This window comes from Triticum aestivum, chromosome 5B (genome assembly GCF_018294505.1).
Source record: "Triticum aestivum cultivar Chinese Spring chromosome 5B, IWGSC CS RefSeq v2.1, whole genome shotgun sequence".
NCBI classification, from domain to species: domain Eukaryota; kingdom Viridiplantae; phylum Streptophyta; class Magnoliopsida; order Poales; family Poaceae; genus Triticum; species Triticum aestivum.
The window spans coordinates 48,707,163-48,727,001 of record NC_057807.1 but is presented as its reverse complement, the minus strand read 5'-3'; positions in this window follow the sequence as shown (position 1 = coordinate 48,727,001).

The following is a 19,839-nucleotide window of genomic DNA, read 5'->3' as shown; positions in this document are numbered from 1 at the left end:
GGCATTGATTTGATCACAATCTTTGTCTAGTCGTCTTGCTCTGAGAACTCCAACTAACATGACAATGAGAGAAGAAGGAGACTCTAGAAGGATCGATCTTCTCGAGGATCGAACAACTCGGGATTAACTCATAGAAAGAGGCATAACAACATCTCTCAAACTGAGACACGAAGCACACATCTAGAGGGATGGAGTGGAACAGATGGCGAGGGTTCACTAGGTAAACAACAATTCCACACCTAAGAGGGTGGTGAACGGTTGTCAACGTAGCGAGGAGTTGAGTTGCCATGATACCACAACTAGACACCTTAGGGATGGTGACTCTTAGATATATCCCTTTAAGTGGCAAAAAGAATTACCTTTGATTCAGAGATCATTGAAACTCTTTATACCAACCTAAGGCAATTCTCGAGCGATCGTTTGGAGGGGGTCGGTAGAATGGCATGCTTGGATTAGAATGGATGATGTGGATTACCTTGTTGAAAACAACACAAGGGATGACTTTAGTAACTGAGGAGAAGCTCAACCGTAGAGAGTGAGTCCACTGTTTGAGTAGTTATAGCATAACAGAGGAAGCTGAGAGCAAACCCAGTTAGTGCCGATGATAACACCTAGCGCTTGCGCGTGCTCTCAAGAACTTGAGCATTTCCATATTCATCAAGGTTTTACCAACATCCGTGTCAAGGATCCTGGCAACACAACATACTACCATGATGGATAGTGATGGACGATGCAGATGCATAGGAAGATAACAGCTTCTCAGATTTCACCTTAGCAAGGCCAAGGAAACAAAATCTGGATGATCTACCGAGAGACATTTAGCACTCCGCTTCTAATGTTCTCCTTGATGTGCTAGCATAATCCATAGATAATTATGGTTTGATATCTAGAACATCAAGTAAAAGGTCAGACTTCGGGAGCGCAAGAATCCATAAGGAAACAACTGCTGGATTAAATCCTACGAGATCCTTATGGGGAGGGGGCCAACTTCTTCAATCAAGATACTACAATAATAGGTCTTCCGGCTGGGTGTGTTGGCCATGACATCCACCTTACCAGTTTAGAAAGACCAACATTATAATTCCTGGGAAAAGGTCCAACCATCATATCTGCCTGAGATTCAGATCTGGTTGGTGTCAGAAAAATCCAGACTCATCGAGTCTAGGAAGAAAAATGAAAGTTTGCAACACAAATCAACGAGATGACGTTGCGAGATTCTCGGGGAATGAACTACGATAGCAAGCTCCAAAACATGAGCTGGTTCTGCTACAACATGTGAACGCGTTGTCCCAGACAAACATGATCACATGGTAGTCTTACAATAAAACACTACCGAGTTCTGGTAGGGAACCGTCATCGAGGATATCGAAGTCTTGTGCACTTAAATTAGACTTCTTTACCTAGAACAAGTCAATCAGTGGCTTGGTGTGCTAGGAACACATATAGAATGGAGGCGGCCAACCTATCAAACCATAGAGTACTTCGCACGTGCATGACTAACTTGGGACGATTCCAGAGGAAGCAACATTGACTTCCTCGAATTCACGACGACAACTTGCATCAGATGCACATTAATTAAAGGGAGTCACTTCTTTCATCCGAACATATGCTTCATGCACGGGACATGAAGATAATGCTTATAGAAGTTTCCAATACTAGATTAATGTCCAACAAAATCATGAAGAAGATAAGGATGTTGTCGATGGGCTCAACAACAATTCATCCAGGTTTCCATATAAATGGAATTCCACAGTTATGTGAACACGGTGATAGCATTGGTCAGACCAAAAGATATAATGGAGCATGCTCGAGGAAAAACCACGAGTAAGACAACATTACGAACATCGTTGGTTCTGATTTGATTTGAGAATAGCCCACACTCAAATCAAAGATAGGATAAGATGATAGGTCCATTAACTGATCACAGGGACCAATCGGTGAAGATATCATCTTTCTTCAACACACACACACAAAAAGATATCCCTTAACATGAACTAAGTCAGACAAGCTTTTATCTTCCAACTCTCCAAGTTGTTGTTTGGCTTAACCAACTAGCTCAAGGTATCCCACACAGATTCTTGGAGTATGGGTGGTTTGGAGGAAAACCAACATGATCACGAACTCAACATAGCGGTCAGGTGACGACCTGGTGATACTTCCGAGAAGATATACAGAAAATCACGAACCACCGATATGTTACTAAGCTCGAGAGCAATCTTGCTTTCCAGGCAAGATGATATGATCAAATGAGCGAGCGATTGACAAAATCCGTACTCACCGGTTGAAGAGTGCACCAACAATAAGGACTAGGTAGCACAATCTATCTTAGAATGATGATTCAAGAACCAACACACTAAGAATAAAATTATTGTCCTTTAACTACCAAGCAACGGGGTTGCTAGAAGTATTGATTTCACACATCACGGTTCACTTGTCGGCATTTCGGTTGCAACAACATGGAAACCAGAAATGAATAATGAGGTCGAGAAGTATCACTGTATCAAGAGTTCATAAGATGATGTGTACTTCCTATGACTTTCTTGACATAAAGAGGGTAATACTTCAGGGTAGAACAGAACAAAAACTGGATTGGTATTTTGGTCTGCAGAGTATGACTACTTTGACCCAATCCTAGATATGGATGAGGTACTGGAGTACATTTCTCCTAGTCATTCTGGGATAGAATGGCTTGACGGAACACAAGAATAATAGGCATCGATGAACGAAGACACGCATACTCTTGACTATCAATTGATAGACGAGGCCTAGAAAACAACTAAAGAGGGACAAGGAACATGTAACTTTCTGAGTTGTGGATGCATAGATTAGTATGTCGAACCAAGTTCAACAGGTTTCTTCCGGATAATCCATGCAAAAAGGTTGAGCTGGCAGAGTCACAATATAAAATGAAGAACTCATCGAGAGCACTCATGTTATGATCTTTTGATCCAACAAACTTCTACCATAAGTGGTTCATAGTATTTGGAAGATGGAAATACCACGGACCTTGAGGACTATCGCAAAGGTTACTAGTATCCTAAAGGGACTAGCAAACACTATCAACATGAAGTAAGTAGGGTGAATCTCGGGTTCGGAGACCCAGGAGTAGAATGCCTACTAACTATGTGGCATCACGGGATGCCTTCGGGAATGATGGCCAGAATCATCACACTGGGACACAGAACATGGCTAGATTACTAGGTGATACTCTAGACATCTAGGGTCATAATAATAGCTCCAACATATACGTTGAGGCAATAGAGTACCTCAACTCACCGTTTAGTGTGGTTAACCTGGCCAGAAAGGACATCGAAACAGAGGGAAGGATTTTGCAATTGCATCAGATTATTTAGAAACCTGGGATGACTCGGACAGCATAACGGCTGTAAATGCTCAAAAGATTGGAGACATGCTACAAAAATGGTGGCACAATATCAAGGTTTCGAGATCAACAGTTAACATACAGAAGATAGTAGGAACTGAGCGCAAGCTTAGAACCATCAATCCTATAGGACTACGGATTAGTAACACGTGATCCTGATAGAAAGAAGAGAAATCCTAATTCCTTAACCCCGTAGGAAAGATAAGATGACTCAGATCAGAAGGGCATAAGGTATAAGGAGTAAGAAGAGCCTTACGTTCCATCCCACAATCAATTCCCTTATATAACTAAAGAATTTCTAGACTCAACTTCGACCAGTTTGGCTTGGTAATCCTACAGGTAGTAAGCTCTGATACCAAAGCTGTCAGGACCCCGACTCAATGCCACATCGATCTAGCATGTAACACCTCATATCACTTTGCGGCCTCACGCACGGTACTCCCACGGGTGTCGCCTTACCTTTGCCCGGGACCGTTTGCGCCTTTTGGCACACATATATGATAGTGTCGCTAGCATCCATATGGTAAGGAGCCCGGGCTGACATGGCTAGTCGTAAACCCAAAGTGGCACAAACTTACAGGGACAGGCATCCATGACCCAGCATCGAACGTGTCGGTCATCAGCGAGTGAATCCAGGCTGTAGCACTGGGCTAAAAGGACTCCGGTGAACCGGGCTGTAGCGGGCTAACAGGACTCCGGTATTCATCGCGTGACATTTCCCCAAAGCGACAGACACAAGAACGAAGAAGGACACATGTCGGCCAGCCTAAGTGTTCAGGAGCAGTAGCAAGCTACCATGGCTCAGTGGAAGCACTAGGAGACATTTCCCAGTAAGAGAGGCTACTAAGGATAAACAACTAGATAGTCAGATCCCACACATACCAAGCATTTCAATAACATACACACAATATGCTTGATATGTGCAAATACAACATGGCATCACAACATGACCCTACAACTCAAGTATTTTATTCAATAGGCTCCGAGGAGCGAGATATTACAAACATGGGTCTCATGACCCAACAATCAGAGCATACAAGTCAAAGCACAAGCGGAAGCTTAACATGTCTAAGTACAGACATCTACAAATGAAAAAGGCTGAGAAGCCTGACTATCTACCAGATCTTGCCAAGGGCACAAGATCGTAGCTGAGGTAACAAGCTAAACATCGAAGTCCACGCGGTACTACTAGCGAGACTGAAGTCTCTCTGCAAAAACATAAAATAGGCAAACGTGAGTACAAATGTACCCAGCAAGACATACATCAGAACTAACTACATATGCATCATTATCAACAAAGGGGGTGGTGGGGTTTAACTGCAGCAAGCCAGCTTTGACTCGGTGGCTATCCTAAACTATGACTGCAAGTAACTCTTTTGAGGTGGCGCACACGAGTCCACATATTCACCATATCAATACACCACTATGGATCCGCTCCCGTCTCCCTACGAGAACGCCATCCATAGCACTCACGCTTATCTTGCGTATTTTAGAGTATCCACTTTCACTTGTCTATGAACTATACAGGCAACCCAAAAGTCCTTTTCCGCGGACACGGCTATTCGAATAGATAATGTTAACCCTGCAGGGGTGTACTTCCTCACACACGCTCTCACCACTTACCGCCATGCACACCTCGTGTATCTCGGCAACCTTCAAGCGGAAGCCTGGCGAGGGAGTCGGCCATGACCTGACTAACCACACAAGTCTCTCGTCCAGGTTTATCGCCTATTCGGGTTCCATACGCAAGGAGATCCGGCCAGGGTGTCGCTCACGGCCCCAAACGATGTGTGCAGGGTTCCCAAGTCCACCATCCGGGTGCCACTTGGTACACCGGGCCACTGTGCCTAGTCTGTCCCAAGCCCACCTGTATCGGGTGCCACTTGGTAGACTACTAACACTACCTACAAACACCAGAAACTAGTTGCAACTCCTGGACAGAGATCAAGTTGATTAATAAGCCGAGAGGGGCCAAGTTACCGGAACCCAATGTGTGGTAGTAACTGTTCATGGATCACAAACACAGAACTCAGTTCCTAAGGATGGCTTCAATGAGACAACCCACCATGTACTCCTACATGGCCTCTCACCGCTACCTTTACCAAATCGTGTTCACACACTTAGCTCTCAACAGTAGGACATGTTCACACACCTCCAATTCATCCCCGATGAATCAGACCTAACACAACTCTAAGCAATAGCAGGCATGACAAACAAGCATGAATGAGTAGGCACATCAGGGCTCAAACAACTCCTACTCATGCTAGTGGTTTTCATCTATTTACTGTGGCAATGACAGGTCATGCAGAGGAAAGGGGGTTCAACTACCGCAGCATGTAATAGTTGAATCGGCGTTGTCCTAATGCAGTAAAAGAGAGCAGGAGCGAGAGAGTGGGATTGTATCGGAATGAACAAGGAGGTTTTGCTTGCCTGGCACTTCTGAAGATAATATAGTTCTTCATTGGTGTCATCGATCACATCGTCGGTACCACATCTACTGAGAGGGAACAATTACCAGCAACAGAGAGGAAACACAATCAATGCAATGCACATTATGATGCATGATCATGACATGGCAACATGCTGGTGTTTTGAGCTAATGCAGCTAGCAACAAAGTTAAATGAAGTTGGTTTGAACCCTAAGTTCAAATCCAAACTCCATATGTGAAATTCAAATGCCATTTATATGATTGGTCCTAAAAAGCAGCTATAAGTTGTTCTAACATGCATGAAAACAGTACAGATGGATAGATTGGATTTTTCTAATCATTTTTCATATATAAATTATTTAATTTGGAGCTATGGTTGATTTTATATGATTTTTAGAAGTTTTGGGCATTTTCTGAAAATAATAAATCATTTTTGATTTATTAAAATCCCAGAAACAAATACTGCGTCAGCATGACATATTAGTGACGTCAGCAGGTCAATGGGTGGCCCAAGTCAAACTGACCAGTGGGTCCCGAGTGCCAGTGTCTAACTAAACTAACCTAGCTTAGTTAATACTAACCTAACTTAATTAGCCGGGCGACGCCCGCATGTCAGTGGCTCTGGGGGAGTCAAACTGGGTTAACCCGGGTCAAACTCGCCGGAGTTGACCTAAGGCTCGTCGTAGGCAAGGCCGGAGACGGCAGAGGGGCTCTGGATTCCTCCTCCGGTGACCAAATGGCCGGCGGAGGGCATCTACGCGGAGCTGGGACTCGCCCGCATCCATCTGTGCAAACGGCAGGGGCTGAGGTGGCCACAGCTCGCCGGAGGCAAGCTCGCGGTGGTGGCCGGAGTTTGGGCGATGATGCAAACTTCGCTATGGTGCACGGCAGGAGCAACGCGTGGCTTCTAGGTGCTCCTGGAGCTGTACTGAGCACGGAAACGCGCTCGGCTTCGAGCCTGAGCGGCTGCAGTGATGGCAGTGACAGGGCCGGTGGGCAGAGGCTTTCGGCTCCATGAAAAAACACGGCTAGGCGATGCGTTCGGTAGCGAGAAGAGAGGGGAAAGACTATGGTGCTCACGTAGATCACGAAGTGATGCTCGGGGTAGCCGGGGGCATGTTGAGGACGACGAAGCGGCGAGGGTGATCGGCGGCGCCTGAGGTTGAAGATGACGGTGGTGACGGCGTTGCGGGCCTCCTGCGGTCACGTGTTTTTCCGTGTGGCTCCATGGCGTCGGGGCGGAGCTAGCGAGCCGGACTGCGAGGCGAGGCGTGCGCGGTGGCTGCGGTGGCGGTGAACAGCGGTGACGGGCTCGCTCGGGTGGCTGCGGGCGCGAGCACTGGGGGGAGATGGAGGAACCAGAGAGGGGGGTAAGATGCAGGGGGTGCTAGGCGTCTCCAGGCGCGGACAGGCTCGAAGGGGAGGCCGCCAGCACGAATCAGGAGGTGGAAACCTCAGGTGCGTGCGCGGGCGACACGCCTCTGCCTACTGGCAGAGGTTGAAGACGGTGGGGAGTTGGGCTGGCCTCAGCCACGGTGCTGGGCCAGGTGGGGCGCTAGGTGGGCTCAAGGTAAGTCCAGGTACACCTTTTCCTCCTTATTTTCTTATTTGTTTCTGTTTTGTTTGTTTGTTTTAAACTTTGCCACTATTTAAATTCCAAAACAGATTCTAAACGGTGCCAAATATCCTCTGGGTATTTCTATGTTGCTGAATGGACTAATCCAAAGCACATAAAATGTTCCAAGGTATTTGAAAATATATTCCATATATATTATGAATATAATTCCAAATGCAAATCGAATAATGATTTAAATTCAGTGCCCAAAATATTCCTCAAAAATGTTCATTATTTTTGGTTTGGTGCAAAACCTTTGCCAAAATATAACCAACATTATTTAAGGCCATTTTGGAAATACTGAATGCATTTTCTAGGGTTCTTTGCCCTTCTCTTAAAATTTGTGAGGCTTGGAAAATCCCTCAATTCAAATTCCTTGAATTTAAACATGATGCAACACCAGATGCTAGCACTTGGCATTATCAGAACTAGGGACGTGACAGCGGAATCTGAACCGGTGTCCGATGGTGAGAAGGTCGTTTACTCTGATGGTGAATCATCCATCGACGACACCGAGTCACTGTACCAACTATAAGATGGCCAGTTCGGGGGCTGTTCCGATGGCGACAGTATTCCGGACCCCCTTGAACCGCCAAACCGGGTTGCAATCTTCATGGCCGGTACACAACCCACATTGCAATCTTCAACTGCAGCAGTGATGACTTCTGGATCGGCAGCCGGGGCAGGAGGCCCCGCACGCTGGCCGGCTCAAGTTCTGTCTGGAATATTGGACGCCTGGACGACATTGTTGACCACATCAATTACCCCAAAGACTCAATATTGGCATAATGCGGAGGTCACAAAGCTGCGGGATCAGATAACTCAGGCCAAGGAGGATTTGGAGGCTGAGGAAACCAGGATGGCTGATGAGCGGGCCGCTTTAGATGCCCAGTCATAGCAGATTCGGGCAGAGAATTACCGGCTCATGCTGGATCAGAACGCTTCGAACGACGTGTTGAGGAGGAGGCACCGGTCTCGTCCGCCGCCGGTTTATGAAGCAATGAATCTCTTCAACACGCCAGGAGCAGGACCCAGTAATCCGGCAACAGTAAACTAGATTGAAGCGCCTGGGACAGGAGTGCCGGATCAGCCATGGGTGACGGACCCACCTCAACGAACAGATAACCCGCCGCAATACATGCCGACCCCGCCGGGTCACTTCTCCACCCCTTTGGATAATATGATTGCTGCGGTGTCCCGATTGGCAGCTATTCCGATGGAGGGCGAGTCTCCAGCGGCGGTTGAGATGTGGCGGGCCAGGGATCTCCTTCAAACTGCTATGGTACAACAACATGCCTATTCATATAACCGGGACAGAATCCATTCAACCCCTCGCCCGAGCAAGAGTTACAGCATGCACATTGATGAACCGGCTGTATCAAGCAGTGCGCGGAACCATGACGCCCCTCGAGGGCCTAATTCGGCGCGCGGCGGTGCGAATGCTCAGGATGTGGTGGATAATGGTAGAGTGCGTCGGGAGGCCAAGTTAGCGGCACGGTACGCGAATCATCAGCCTACTCCGGTTCGACCGACGATGTCAGTGGAACGAGGACTTGCTTTCAGCTCTTGGGGGGTGCCATGTCTCACCCCGGCTCTACGTAATGTACGGCTACCCAAGGATTTCAAGGGCCCGCGTAAGGTGCCTAATTACACCGCCGATTTACCCCCCGAGTCATGGGTTGAGAGTTATGAGATGGCAATGGAGATGCTGGATGTGGATGAAGCGGCATGTGTGAAGTACTTCACCATGATGTTGGATGGAACGGCTCGCACTTGGTTAAAGAGTCTGCCTGTTAATTCCGTCGGTTCATGGGCCGAGTTGAAGGCCCGGTTTATAGGAAACTTCAAAGACACGTGCAAGCAACCCATGTCAATTGTGGATCTGGCCACTTGTGTCCAAGGAGAAGGTGAATCAACAACTCACTGGGTGCCCCGGGTTTCGGAAATCCTGCATTCATCGGACCGCATCAATGCTGATTCGAAAATTATAACATTAGAGGGCAATTGCCGGTTTAAGCCGCTGACGTTGAAGTTGGGACGGCTCAAGCGTCACTGCAATGACATGGGAACACTTATGGCAGCTTTGGTTAAGTATGACAATTCTGATAGTACCAAGGATCCCAAGTCTGACGATGAGAAGCCGGAGAAGGGAAAGAAGAACGTCGGTGCGAAAGGGCAGCAACATAACCAGGCGAGCCATGGGAATAACGGTAAGCGTAAAGCGGACAGTAATTCCGATTTTGTGGCTAACACCAACGTACAGGGTAATAATCAGCGTCGTAAGGGTAAACCGCCCCCGCGGAGTGGAGGATCAGGTATGAATCTGGAGCGCCTGTTAAACCAGCCCTGCCCAAAGCACGGGATGCAACAAAAGCCAGCTACGCACCTATGGAAGGATTACTTTATTATGCGAGAGTTCAAAAACTCAGATCTCTTCTGGTATGATCATGGACCATCCGGCGGTTCAAGACCCGGGTTTCACGGGCCGGGTTATGGTGGAGGCAACTCCAGTTCAGGGTTTCAAGGTAATCAAGGTGGATAGGGCAATCAAGCCAATCAGGGCAACCAAGGTGGTTACAATCAACAGGGGAATCAGCAACAACAACAGTCCGGTTATTAGAGTCACCCGAAGCAGTTGAATGGTGGACAGTATCATGTCTTCACTACTAGCCTGTGCAAGCGTGATCAGAAGCTTCATAAAAGGGCAGTGAATTCCGTTGAACCGATGGTGCCCCGTTATTTGTGCTGGTCTGAACAGCCTATTGTGTGGAGTCAAGAAGATCATCCGCCCTGGGTTGACAATCCGGGTCATCTGGCGTTGGTGGTAGCACTGCAGGTTGGAGGTTATAAGTTCACCAAGGTGCTCATGGATGGAGGGAGCAGTACCAACATCTTGTATTATGAAACCTTCCGGCGTATGGGGTTGATGGATAAGAATCTTAAACCGTCGAACACCGTTTTTCACGGTGTGGTGCCTGATAAATCAGCTTACCCGGTTGGTAAAATAGCTCTGGAGGTTGCTTTTGGAGATGATCATGATTCAAGGTCAGAGACATTGACTTTTGAAGTGGTGAAAATCAGGAGTTCGTACCATGCCCTGTTTGGACGGCCGGCTTATGCTAAGTTCATGGCAAGGCCGTATTATGTTTATTTGCATCTCAAGATGCCGGGTCATAAGGGGACCATCACGGTTCATGGCAGCCGCAAGGTCGCTTTAGAGTGTGAGGAAGGTGATGTGGCTTATGCTGAGTCGGTTTGTGCAACAGAGGAGTTAAAATTCTATAAAGACAATGTTGATCCGGCAGATATGACTTCTTTGAAGAAACCCACTACAGAGCATGATCCAGCTTTGAAGTTTAAATCAGCTGAAGAGACTAAGTTGGTTGATTTTGTTCGTGGCGATTCATCCAAGAAGTTTAGCATCAGCTCTAACTTGGATCCGAAATAGGAAAGCGCACTCATCGAGTTCATCCATGAGAACTAGGACATCTTTGCATGGAAACCTTTGACATGCCAGGTGTACCGAGGGAACTCGCTGAGCACACTTTGAATATCGATCCCAAGTTTAAACTGGTCAAGCAGTTTCTCCGTTGCTTCAATGAAGAGAGACATAAGGCCATTGGTGAGGAGGTGGCCCGGCTCTTGGTAGCAGGGTTTATTGTGGAGGTTTTTCACCTTGAGTGGTTGGCTAACCCGGTGTTGGTACTTAAGAAGAATGGCACTTAGCGTATGTGTGTGGATTACACAGATTTAAACAAGGCTTGTCTAGCTGATCCCTTTGCCCTTCCCCGTATTGATCAGATCATTGATGCTACGGCGGGTTGTGAGCGGTTGAGTTTTCTGGATGCTTATTCGGGTTATCATCAAATCAAAATGGCAGTTAAGGACCATGAGAAGACAACTTTTATAACTTCCTTTGGAGCCTTCTGCTATGTATCTATGCCTTTTGGGCTCAAGAGTGCCCAGGCGACTTATCAGCGGTGTGTGCAGAATTGCCTTCATAATCAGATTGGGCGCAATGTTCATGCTTATGTGGACGATGTCGTGGTGAAGTCCAGGAAAGCAGAAACACTAATAGCTGATTTGCAGGAAACTTTTGATAATCTGAGGGTTTATAAGATGATGCTTAATCCGGCTAAGTGTGTTTTTGGTGTACCAGCAGGCAAGCTCCTGGGGTTTTTGGTGTCTAACAGGGGCATTGAAGCTAATCCGGAAAAGATCAAGGCTATTACATCCCTGGCTAAACCGGTGTGTATCAACGACGTCCAACTACTGCAGGTCATATTGCAGCGTTAAGCCGGTTTATCAGCCGGTTGGGGGAGAAGGCGATCCCTCTATATCATATGATGAAGAAGACAGACAACTTTGTCTGGAGTGATGCTGCTAATGCGGCGTTTGAAGACCTGAAGAAGCAGTTAGCCGAACCGCCCATTCTTGCTGCCCCCATTGATAAGGAACCATTGATGTTATACGTGGCTGCTAACGCCCGGGCTGTCAGCGTGGCCATTGTGGTGGAGTGCAAAGAGGCAGGTAAGGAGTATCCGGTTCAGCGGCCGGTTTATTACATTAGCGAGGTGCTTATCGAATCAAAGCAGAGATACCCACATTGGCAGAAGTTGGTGTATGGAGTTTTTATGGCAAGTCGGAATCTTAAGCAATACTTTCAGGGCCATCCCATTACTGTGGTCAGTTCCGCTCCATTGGGGGATATCATCCAGAACAGGGAGGCGACTGGACGGGTTGCTAAGTGGGCTACTGAGCTTGGACCTCACGGGTTAAAATATATGCCTCGCGCTGCTATCAAGTCCCAAGCGCTCATGGATTTCATCAACGACTGGACAGAGCTACAGGCACCAGAGGATAAACCGGATAACACATACTGGACTATTCACTTCGATGCATCCAGACAATTGGAGGGCTCGGGGGCTGGAGTGGTTCTTACTTCCCCTCGAGGTGAAAGTTTTTGTTATGTTCTCCGCTTAATGTTTCCCTGTACTAACAATGCAGCTGAGTATGAGGCCTTGCTCCAAGGTCTTCGGATGGCTAAGGAGATGAACTTAATCTGGGTACATTGCTTTGGCGACTCCGATTTAGTGGCTCAACAAGTGTCTGGTACGTGGGACTCGAAGGATCCCCTTATGGCGGCTTATCGGCGTGAGGTGGATATCATTGCCGGTCACTTCAAGGGTTACCAGGTCTAGCACATTTATCGGCGCAAGAATGAAGCGGCGAACGCTCTAAGCAGGCTCGGATCCTAGCGTAAACCGGTGCCGCCTAATGTTTTTCTTGACGTTCTGCATAATCCATCGGTCAAGATACCAACGGAGAAGGATCTGGCTATTCCTGGCCCGGAGACTCAATTGATGGCGGTTCTTCATGCTATCCCTGATTGGACAGTGCCATACCTGGCGTATATGACCTGGGGCGAGTTACCGGAGGACGAAGTTCTGGCCAGGCAGATAATCCGGCGGTCGAAGTCCATGACTATTGTCAATGGCGAGTTACATCATTACAGTGTTTCAGGGGCGTTTGAGCGTTGTGTTTCTCCTAAAGAAGGCTGTGAGATCTTGCGTGAAATCCACCAAGGAGATTGTGGTCATCATGCCGGTTCAAAATCCTTGGTGGCTAAGGCTTTCCGCCATGGTTTTTACTGGTTAACAGATCATGCTAATGCAGAGGATCTGGTCAGAAAGTGTGATGGCTGTCAGAAGTTTTCACGCCGAGCTCATGTTCTGGCCCAGGAATTGAGGATGATTCCAGTCACCTGGCCATTTGCAACTTGGGGGTTGGATATGGTTGGGCCTTTTAAGAGGTCCAAGGATAAGAAGACCCACCTTCTAGTGGTGGTTGATAAATTCACCAAGTGGGTAGAGGCAGAGCCAGTGAGCAAGTGTGATGCGGCCACGCCGGTTCAATTCATGAAAAAGGTGATCTTCCGCTTTGGTTTTCCACACAACATTATAACAGATAATGGCACGAATCTCTCCAAGGGTGCTATGGAAGAGTTCTGTCAACGTGAACACATCCGGATTGATGTGTCTTCAGTGGCTCACCCCCAGTCTAATGGTCAAGTAGAGCAAGCTAATCAAGAAATCCTGAAGGGTATCAAGCCTCGACTTATGGTCCCTTTGCAGAGGAGGCCGGGTTGTTGGGTGGAAGAATTGCCTTCCGTTTTATGGAGCATTAACACCACCCCCAATAGATCTACGGGTTACACACCCTTCTTCATGGTTTATGGAGCAGAAGCAATTCTCCCAAGTGATATTCGCCATGACTCGCCTCGAGTGGCAGCTTATGTTAAAGAGGACAATGAAAGAGCACGCCAAGATGCATTGGACCTGTTAGATGAAAAGCGGGATATTACGGCAGCTCGTTCGACGATTTATCAGCAAGACCTGCGGCGTTATCATAGCTGCCGGGTTAAAACCAGGGCTTTTCAAGAAGGCGACTTAGTGCTCCGGCTTATCCAAGATTAGACTGACATGCTCAAGTTTTCCCCACCTTGGTAAGGGCCCTTTGTGGTCAGCAAGAATCTGAACAACAGGTCATACTACCTTCTCAATGTTTGAGAGCACAAAGACTCAAGCAAATCGGAGGAGGAGACCCGCCGGCCGTGGAATATAGCTCATCTTCGGCTTTACTATACCTGAGCCATAGGCTCCTATCATGTATATATTTTTGACAATTTACATATCATGATCAATAAATAATACGGCATCCTTGCTAAAGCGGGGCCTCTGCCATTTCGTCTTATATATCATCTTGGTTACATGGGGGCTTATGCTTATAAAGCGGAGTTCTCCATTAAACCAGCTTATAAAGCCACAACAAAGCTTGGGGGCTTCACACCTAAGGGGCCAAAGAGAGTTTGTTGCCATGCACAGCTCAAACATAGGTATCCACTAAGCACAACTCACAATGTTACCTGGGGGCTCTTTGTGCATAGCAACAAAGAGTTTTAAAGGACCCTTGTAATAGGCTATCAAGCCAGGCTTGGAAGCCAGGTGTATTCACCTAAAACCCCGGGTTAACCTGCCTTCATCAAGTAAGCCACTTCGTCCAGGTAATCCTGGTATGACCCGCCAAATGTTTGACACGTCAATCTTATACAGACCCTGAACTTGTCAAAGTTAAAACGATGATTGGTTAATGTGAGGCCCATCTTAAAAGGCTTTGTAAAATGGTTTAACTTAGCGGCCTGGCAGCCCATGAAAAGCCTCGAATTTGGGCCTGGCAGCCCTTGAAAAGCCTTGACTACAAGTTTTCATTTGCTTTTGTTTTTCAAAGTTTTTCTCCTTTGATAAGGTTTTGAGGTAAACCGACGTCTATTGACCCGGCCTGACTATAAGTCATCAATATAACCCGGTGTTTGTTAACCCGGCGTGGCTTTCAACTATCAGTTGTTAGTACACAACCAATTATAAACCGGTGTTTGTTAACCCGGTCTGGCATTGACTATAAGTCGCCAGGATTATCATCCGGTGTTTATCATAACCCAGCATGACTTATCCTAAACCAGCACAGCATGGTGGGAGTTGTCAGCACTCAAAGATTTGAGTCATCACCCTTACTACAAGAACGTTGGTAAACCAACGATGTGATTCAATATCACAGGTATGATGTGTTTCATATTTCATTATCTTTACAGCCTTGGTTATAAACTCTGGCTTTATATTGGGTATCATAACCCGTCCGGCGGAAAACCGCCAGGGCAATTTTAAGTTTATCACATGCAGAAAACATGATTGCATAAAACTATTAATGAGCATAAGTCGACATAGCACTATCTGGACAGATTAAAAGTATCAGGCAAAATGGCTATGCACGATGGCATAACAGACCAAGGTCTTAAAACTAGCCTATTACAAGGCAGTAGGGGCCCAAAAGAATAATTTTTTGTCGCTGATATCTTGGCGTGAAAAGTTAAACCGGCCTCCGGATTATGACTCTTCCTCAGGTTGATGTGAAGGTTGCGGATCATCTTGCGCCGGTTCACCCTCCGCTTCCCCACCCAGTGGCTGGAAGTCAATGGTTTCCCAGTCAATCCCAGCTAAAGCACAGAAGACAGCTTCATCACTGATAAGGTCGGACGGTTCAACATCAGGGGCATAAGTATGCTTATGGATTTTCGGGATAAGATTTTGCGCTTCATAAACTGACGCGTCAATCCATTTGTTGTATGCGTCATAAATTGACCGGTGGAAAGACAAGTCAGTTTCTTCGGCCAGTTTACTTGCAAGTGGGCACATCTCCTTTGTCAAAGCTCTAAGAGCATCACTGACAAATTCTGGCCCATCTTCTTTTTGGCTGGGATAGCCATTCCCAATATCTTCCGGATCAAGATGAGCTATCCAGGCCTTAGCCCGAGTCAGTGCAAACAGTGCACCGGCCCTTGCAGCAGATCTCTTCATCTCTTCTAGCTAGACAGGCTTCATGGATAATTTGGCTAATGTATCCTTGATTAAAGTGGGTGGTGGTTTATTGTATGAAGTTGTGCAGATGACCCGTTGCGCGCCGGTATATAACTGCTATATCAAGGATAGGCAGCCTTCAGCTTTTTGCGCATGTCTGAACCGAGATGGGCAACACGGCTACCTACAATGGTTACAATATTATTGTTAAACCGGCGATTTCAAGGATGGTTAAGTATAGGTCATGAAAAAGATACTTTCCAAACACAGCAGAGGTCATAGCGTTGATATGCCGCTTTAAACCGGTCAGTTCTTCAGTCACCGGTTTAAGAGCTGCTTCGGCATCCTCCGCCCTCTCGAGTAAAGTCACTTTTTCAACCTCCCAATCTGCTCGTTCGACCTTGAAGCCCTCCTTCAACTGTTCCATGGCTATTAAAGCGCCCTTCAGCTCTTCCTTGACCTTGGAAGTTTCGGCTTGCTGGGACTTAGTGTTCTCTTGGAGGTCGGTGATTTGAGAATCCTTTTTGGTCAGGTCAGCCTGCAAGAGACAATTAGTAAGTTGATGATACATCTTTGAAGTCCCAAGCACATAACAAGTTATACACTTGGCACTTGGGGGCTAATGCAGATTGCTTTTTATTAACTGATATGTTAAGTCCCAAGCACATAACAAGTTATATCCTTGGCACTTGGGGGCTAATGCATACCGGATCAATTCAAGGTTATCGTGTGGCTATCAATAAACCGGATACTACATGACAGGAAAGATGTCGGTTCATCCTAAAGGTATAAACCGGCCCTTGGGGGATATGCAAGTAAAATTCAATACCATTCTACTACAAGTCCTGGTCCACATTCATATTATGAACCGGCCCTTGGGGGCTACTGGAGTTGATAATGGAAGCAGGTTCTAAGAAAAAAGAACTTGTGCAAAGGAATGGATGTTTACCTCATACCGCTCTTTCATCAGACCTATTAAACCGGCTTCATAGTCACGGCTTGTATACAGACGGTTCAAATATCCAGAGTGGATGTCGTGAGCATTGAGGTGAGCATAGCTTGATAAATCAGTTTTCCACTTGCCCTTGCCCACAGCAGAAAATTCTTCTTCGGCACTGTGCTTTGATAAAGCGACAGGGTTGCCAGGAGCAGTATGGCCAAAGCCGGTAATCACAACATCATCTGTCGTGCCATCAATAGTCTTGTCTGCGCTTGGCAGTTTAGCAGATGTTCTTGCTGGGCTTGGTGGATCGGCAGCTGGGCTCGGCAGATCAGCAAACTGGCTTGTTGGTACCGAATCATCCAAAGTAATATCAGCATTCTAATCAAGAGCCTCTGAGGTCCTCTCCGATTCAATGGCTGGATTATCATCAGTTGGTGTAGTTAGCTTGGCTTTTTTGCTAAGTCTGGCTTTGGCACTAAAAAGAACACACACAGAGGTTAGTACAATAAACCAGTGCAAGGCATAAAAAATTAAGTAGAGTATGCTTACTCAGGAACGGTCTTGAGTGGAGGCATCTGTGTGGTTGATGAATCGCCGGAGGATGAATGGGAGGTTCCCTGATAATTCAAATCAGATGGATTAAGAGGATATCGGAAGTAACCCGCCTTGGGATAAAGTGCATTAGAAGAACAACAGACCTCTTGATGGCATTTGCGAACCGGAGAATATGGTAAACCGGGAGAGGTAAGCACCTGACCGTTGTGCCAGGTTGTGCAGCGAGCTTCATGCTGATGTGTCTTCAAAGAAAAGTGCAGATCCAAATAAGCAAGAGGGTGTGAATGTTTTACTTTCCGGACTGCTCGATAGAGTTTTGGTACTAGCACATGATTTGAGTCGGAGGATAGAACAATTACCTCTGCATCACCAGCGCGGCTAGCTTCCGCATCATCTTGATAATAATCATTGTCAATGAGGTGTATGAAAAAAGAACCAAGAGAGTCAAGTTCTACCTCTGACTCCAGCTCATCAAGCTCCTCATCATTGGGCAGGTCAGAGGCCTTGGCAGTTTTATTCTTCGCTGGCTTCTTTGTAACCTTGGTCTTGATGCGGGGTACTCTTGCCGGTTTATCCTGTGGTTTAACCAGTTTATCTTGTGCTTTGTTCTTCCAGAATGGATCATCACCCTGCATAGATGGACAACAAATTGTAAAGGAATATTTAAGAAAGGACGGATTAAGAAAAAAATGAGGCAATCCTTACAGCTGGCGGTTTATTGGAAGTACAGAAGGGACTAAGCCCTACTTGGTTGCAGACAGTTTCTGATTCATTCAGTATTTTCTTGACGGCCTCACTAACTTCATCTTCTATTAGCTGAATATCGATATGTCATTGAGGATCTTTTAAGTCCCCCATGTACTCGCACATTAAACCGAGGTGCCGGCTTAAAGGCAGAACGCTCCAAGATATCCAGCATCGGACAAAGTCAACACCTGTTAAACTGTTTGCCATAAAGGCTCTGAATTTTGACAGTTCCGGTGCATAGTTGGACCGTTCCTTAGCAGTCAGTCTCTGAGGGAATGGATGAGTGTTGCGAAGCCGGTGAGGATGGTAACCCGGCAGAGGATTTTCGTCAGTCGGGGATGTATCTTTGCACTAAAACCAAGTCTGATTCCTGTCCTTGGGGTGACTATGAAGTTTGGTGTGAGGGAAACTGACATCTTTCCTCTTTTGAATCTCCATCCCGCCAAGCTTAGTGTTGGGTCCGTCTGTGAACTCTTTGCGACGGTTCAAATAAAAGAAATCCCTGAACAGTTCGACTGTGGGCTCTTCCTGAAGATAGGCTTCACAAAATACTTGGAAATTGCAAATATCAGACACAGAGTTTGGTCCAATATCTTGAGGGTGGAGTTGGAAGCTGGCAAGCACATCGTGGAAAAATTTTGAACTGGGAGGGCTAAAGCCTCGACCCAGATGGTCAGCAAACATGACTATTTCTCCATCCTTAGGTTCAGGAGGATTTTCCGGACCAGGAACCCTCCATGGATAGCTTCTTTTTTCGCTAAAGCGCCAGGGGCGACACATCTCTCTAGTTGTGTTTCGGTAACCCGGGAAGGAACCCAGTTGCACTCGTGAACTTGTTTGGCCATTTCAACGAAAAGCTGGAAAGGAAGATCAAAGCCGGTTTAAGGTTTTTGACTGACGCAGATAATCCGGTTTAAAAACAGAGGGAGAACAAACTGAAACATATGCACATGATAAACCAGAGTTTTACATTGAGGTTGAGTTGGCGGTTTAAAGTGAGGGCTAATGGTACCTGGTGGGTTATCATTTTCTAAAAAGTTAAACTGCCTACAATGATGCGGAAGCTGCAGATCTAAAAAATTCCCAAGTATTGCACAAACAGGTTTTACAAGTTGGTGTTATAATTTTGGATCTATCGCAGTCTTAGTAAGGATAAAAAATGCAGAAGCCCTAAGTGGTGTCAGCGGAACAGCTAAAGACTAGATGGGATCTGTTTACTGATAAAAGAAATATTATGATGAAGAAAAATGAGTTCTAGCTATGGCTGCATAGGAGGAATATCAAGATTCATAAAGTTCTTATGTGGCCGCAAGGTGCAACAAAGTTCGAAGTGAAGAACGTTAGGAACATCGAAGAACACCAAAACCCTAGTGATAGATCTGAGGGGGATGAAAGGAAAACATACAGAGGTTGAAGGAGTAGCGGAGGGGCGTCGCGTTTCTCTGGTCAAGGTCAGGTTGATGCAGCGGCCGTTGTCGGTGCAGAGGCGAAGGTCGACGGCGGAGGCTACGCTCGAGCTCTGAGGCGACGCGAGGAAGACGATGAGGCAAAGGGGCACGAAGGGGAAAGGAAAAATGACCCCTGGCCCTATTTATAAGGTGGAGGGATAAGTGACAGGCATGGGAATCGAGGAACCCAAAAAATGGATATGTGGCACAGCTGTCGCCTCGGTTTTCGGAGGGTTATTAATAAAAAGAAACATTTACAGGTTTTAATAAGGAGATGACGTCATGGCAATTTATTACAATCTTGGAAGA